At 39.7% G+C, this 5,632-nt stretch overlaps 1 protein-coding gene across 2 annotated transcripts in view; it reads right to left on the bottom strand.

Moving 5' to 3' along the window:
• The window catches only part of UBE3D (ubiquitin protein ligase E3D), a 317,055-nt gene that overhangs the window by 119,467 nt on the left and 191,956 nt on the right, over positions 1-5,632 (bottom strand). The gene's annotated exons all lie outside the window — the stretch shown is intronic.

Genomic DNA, 5,632 nt, shown 5'->3' with positions numbered 1-5,632 from the left:
GAGACACTTGGAAAAGCAAGCATTGCCGGCCAGGCGATTTCTCAGCCATGTGAAATCCTTCCTTTATTTGGAAAGTCTTGGACTTGGAACTGTCACTGGTGTTCCTATAGTCTGGCACCTCAAAAGCATGACCATTTAATTTTATTCTCCACAGATAATTTATAAACATTCAACAAGGGAAGGAAATGGAAGCAGGAAAATTTTTATAACTGGCTTCTTTGGTCAGAGGAATTGTGCTTGCTTACTACTTTGTAATTTGCCCACTAGAGACTAAAGGAAAACTCATTTGGATGTGTACCAAATAAGAAGCAGAAGGTTGCAACTGGATATTATAACTGGCCATTACTTATCTTACTAAAGAGGGATTCAATTTTTCTCAACCATCAAAAGTGGAAACAACACAAGTGTCCATCAACAGATGAATGGATAAACAAAACGTGCTGTATACATACAGTACAATATCATTCAGCTTTAAAAAGGAAATAAATTCTGATATGCTAAAACACGGATGACATTATGCTCAAAGACATCATGCTAAGTGAAACAGATCAGTCACAAGAGGACAAATATTGTATGATTCCACTTATACAAGATATCTAGAGTAGTCAAATTCACAGAGACAGAAAGTAGAATGGTGTTGTCCAGGGGCTGGGAAGGGAGGAATGGGGAGTTGGTGTTTAATGAGTTCAGAGTTGCAGTTTTGGGAGATGAAGTTCTGGAGATGGTTGGTGGTAATGGTTGTGCAACAATATGAATGTACTTAATGCCAATGAATACAGTTAAAAGTAATTAAAAGGTTAAATTTTATGTTATGTATATTTTACTGCCATATTTTTTTTTAAAAAAGGGATTACATCAGCTTCCCTTCTTCAGAAATCATCATTCAGTTGTGTTAAAGGAATTTCACTGTGGGTGACTTTCTATAATAAAACTCCTTCTATTCTCATCTACTTATTTGTGTGAAAAATTTTCTCAGGATTTACATCTTATATAACACAAAATAGGAATACAATTACTGCTAAATCTTGTGTCTTTCTACCAACTCTTGGATACATAAATTCATTGAAACCAAGCAGTACTGTCCCAATAAGTGATGCATTTGCAATAAAATTTTACTTTGTATGTTTAGTTATATTGGTCAAAATGTGGAATACATATATTGTTTTGACCAACTGTGCACTAATAGTAAGTGTAATAGTAACTAAATTCTAAATTTTAATAAAATAGACATATCAGGGGCTTCTCTGGTGGCACAGTGGTTGAGAGTCCGCCTGCCGATGCAGGGGACACGGGTTTGTGACCCGGTCCGGGAAGATCCCACATGCCGCGGAGCGGCTGGGCCCGTGAGCCATGGCCGCTGAGCCTGCGCGTCCGGAGCCTGTGCTCCGCAACGGGAGAGGCCACAACAGTGAGAGGCCCGCGTACTGCCAAAAAAAAAAAAAAAAAATAGACGTATCATAGGAAATAAAAATTAATATTAATCTATACCCATGATTATGGAAAGAGTTGTGATAGATCAGTAAAAAACTTTCTACCAGGAAGTATAGTTGTCCCTCCGTATCTGAGGGTGATTGGTTCCAGGTGCCTCCATGGATACCAAAATCCTCAGGTGCTCAAGTCCCTTGGTAGTACAAAGAAAAGAGCTGGCCCTCCATATCCGTGGGTTTCCCATCCACGGACTAAAACCACTTTTGATTCATGGTTGGTTGAATCTGAGGATGCAGAAAACCGTGGATACAGAGGGCCAACTATATATTATTATAACTTTTGAAGGAAGAGGGAAATGCACAGATACGGATAACAGACTTGTCATTGCCAACGAGGAGGGGTGTGGGGGAGGGAAGGCCTGGGAGTTTGGGGTTAGCAGAGACAAACTATCACATTTGGGATGGATAAACAACAAGGTCCTACTGTGTAGCACAGGGAACTATATTCAATATCCTGTGACAAGCCATATGGAAAAGAATATGAAAAATAATATATATATATGTATAACTGAGTCACTTTCCTGTACAGAAGAAATGAACACAACATTGCAAATTAACTGTACTTCAATAAAATTTTAAAAAATGTATCAGGAAGAGGGAAATGGAAATCTAGGCTAAATTGAAAACTAGAGCAATGCAAAATTTCTGCTTATTAATGACAATCTTGTTCTTTTAAATAGGTGATGGTATATCTCAAATGCTATCGTACTTTGATTCCATACTAGATACATTTAAAACTAATGTAAACAATTTCATTTTAAAATCAAACTGGAAGTTATGCACTCCTTCTGCTAACTGTACTTTCTTCTGAAAATTTATACTGTTTATTTCTATTCTTCTAGGGGTTTTCCTGGAAATTTTATGGTGAGTACCTAGCACAGTGCAGACCATGGTTAACATATTGACCTTAACCCAGATGATACAAAGATTTAAAAACACTTTAATTTTAACCACCCCTCCCACTTTACATAATACTAGTTGTCAAGTATTTTAATTCTGCCCTTTGTTTAATTCTCACAAATTAGATACAATTTTATACAGATCATGTTTGTTTAGACTCATTTACAGGTTTATCAGTTTCTTTGTTCGCCACTCCTTGCATGCCTTTTAGAATAATCTTTTTTCTTCCTTAAATGCTTCCTTCAGAAGTTCTCAAGTATAGATCTGTTCATAAATTCTCTCCATTTTTGGTTATGAAATGTCTTTATTTTGCCTTTCTTCTTAAAAGGTAGTTTTGGTGGATACAGAGAGTTTTTTTTTTTTTTTCCCCAGCACTTTGAAGATATTATTCCACTTTCTTCTGCTTCTATTGTTGCTATTGAAATCACTGTAGATGTCAAATGTCTAATTGTCTTTTCTCTCTAGGATTTATTTTTGGGTTTTGGTGTTCTAGTTTGATTATAATCTTTCTAGGTGTAAAATTTCTTCTGATTTATTCTTCTTGGTATGAATAAGTGAATTCATGTCATCCATCAATTCGTTATCTCTTCGAATATTGCTTCTTCTCCATTCTCTTTATATTCTCTCTCTGGGATTCAAATTATAAATTTGTTCACCCAGTTTCTCAAACCTTTGGGTACATATGAACCACGTGGGGAGTTTATTGACCAATGCAGATTCCGATTCAAGAGGTCATAAGAGAGGCCGAGTCTGAATTTTTTGTTTGTTTGTTTTTCTTTTGTTTTTTGGGTTTTTTTTTGCGGTACGCGGGCCCCTCACCGCTGCGGTCCCTCCCGCCGCGGAGCACAGGCTCCGGACGCGCAGGCCCAGCCGCTCCATGGCACGCGGGATTCTCCCGGACCGGGGCACGAACCCGTGTCCCCTGCGTTGGCAGGCGGACTCTCAACCACTGCGCCACCAGGGAAGCCCTGAGTCTGAATTTCTAACAATCTCCTAAGCAGGGCTCTTGCTACTGTTCCATGTATTATACTTCAACTAACATGATGTTAGACCTCCTCTTTCTATCCTCCACATCTCTTAACATTTCTTTCCTATTTTATACCTCCTTATTTCTCTGTGTTGTATCCCAGTTAATTTCTTCAGGCCTGTCTCTCAGTTAACTTATTTCTCTTATCTTATATCTAATTTGCTCTTTAACCCATCTGTTCATTTTTCAACAACTACATTTTTCATTTCTAAAAATTGTATTTCATACTGTTTTATATATGCCCAGACATTTTAAATAGTGCCTTGTAGTTTGCACATTTTAGTTATTCCATCCTCTATTTTTTCTTAATTTTATAAAGTATCATTTGATGTTCTACATATTATGGAAGTCTATTTTATGATTCCCATGTTCAGAGTCTTGAGGGTCTCATATGTCATAGGTTACCTAGACTAATTCTCACTCATGTAGTTTAGTTCCTTTGCATGTTTAGTACTCTTTGATGGTAGGCTTATATTTGGTTGATTTTAATGAGTGGAAACCTAAAAGCCTAAAATGAAGATATTTAGCAAGGATTTGGTTTCCTTCAGCCTTGAGCTAGGATAGGCTACCAACCTGTGACCACTCAGGCCACCTTCAAGTTTCCTAGGCTTATTCTGGACACTCAGATTTAGCAACTTCTCACCCCTACCCTGTCACCAGGCCACGGCACAGTTTCTTGGAAGCAGTGACAATTCGGTTCCTGACTTTGGAGAAATCCCTACTTTCCCCTGTGTGTTTGTTGTTTGCTGACTCCTCACAGATTTTCTTTTTTTTTTCTTTTTCTTAACCCTAGATCTTTGGAGATTTCCTGAATTCCTTCAAGCCCCAAAATACCAAAAATTATGTCTCATGAAGTATCTAGGCTTTTTCCCCAATGAGAAGACCCCCTCCACAATACACACAGATATAAATATTCAATATGTTATACTCCCAGAACTATAAGTTATGAAAAGAATTTTAGGGGCTTCCCTGGTGGCGCAGTGGTTGAGAGTCCGCCTGCCGATGCAGGGGACGCGGGTTCGTGCCCTGGTCCGGGAGGATCCCACGTGCCACGGAGTGGCTGGGCCCGTGAGCCATGGCCGCTGAGCCTGCGTGTCCGGAGCCTGTGCTCTGCAATGGGAGAGGCCACAACAGTGAGAGGCCCGCGTACGGCCAAAAAAAAAAAAAAAAAGAATTTTCACCCAAGACTCCCTCACAGTTGGGTATGTGTGACCCACAACTCATTACATGGTTATTTCCCCAGGTCCTGAACATAATGTTTGAATACATTTCAGTAGCTGGAAAAATAATCACAGTAGATTTCCAACTCATAGAGTAAGTAAATCACAGTAGATTTCCAACTCAGAGAGTAAGAAAATAGGTCCACCCGGAGCCTGTGTATCTCTCTTTTTGTACAGAATAGTAAATCAAGAGCAATACTATACCCCTAGGAGCATAGAGATTATTGCTACCGTTGAAGGCTAGAAAATGCAGGGTGGTAATTCTAACATGACCAGTTTAATTCTCTAGTTTAGTTAATGCAAAATATCATTGATTCTGAGAAAGTAATAGTGAATTTTCATAACTTGAGCTAGTTGATGATGCCAACAAATGTTGCTATTCCAGATGTACTCTTTTTCTTTTTTTTCTTTTATTTTATTTTTGGCTGCATTGGGTCTTTGTTGCTGCGTGCAGGCTTTTCTCTAGTTGTGGCGAGCCGGGGCTGCTCTTCCTTGTGGTGCACGGGCTTCTCATTGTGGTGGCTTCTCTTGTTGCAGAGCACAGGTTCTAGGCACGTGGGCTCAGCAGTTGCGGCCAGTGGGCTCTAGAGCGCAGGCTTAGTAGTTGTGGCGCACGGGCTTAGCTGCTCCGCGGCATGTGAGATCTTCCCGGACCAGGGCTCGAACCCGTGTCCCCTGCATTCGCAGGCGGATTCTTAACCACTGTTCCACCAGGGAAGCCCCAGATGTACTCTTTTTAATGGACTAAATTAGTATAGCCAGTGACACCTGGTAAGCAGCTACTGATCCAGTGATTTTCTTTTCAAATCTCCACACGCAGAAAAAAACACCAGAAACCATTAGATTCCCCTGAAATAGAGAGTAGTACATCTTTGTTATCCTGCCTCAGGAAACATCAACTCCCCAGTCCTGTGCCACAATTTAGTTCCCAAGGATCCTGACTGTTTCCCAGTCTACAACATATCTCACTGGTCCACCATATTGATGACAACAATAAT

Source organism: Orcinus orca, chromosome 12 (genome assembly GCF_937001465.1).
Source record: "Orcinus orca chromosome 12, mOrcOrc1.1, whole genome shotgun sequence".
Taxonomy (NCBI): Eukaryota; Metazoa; Chordata; class Mammalia; order Artiodactyla; family Delphinidae; genus Orcinus; species Orcinus orca.
Note: the sequence above shows the minus strand (reverse complement) of the source record. Positions and strands in the feature narration are given on the sequence as shown.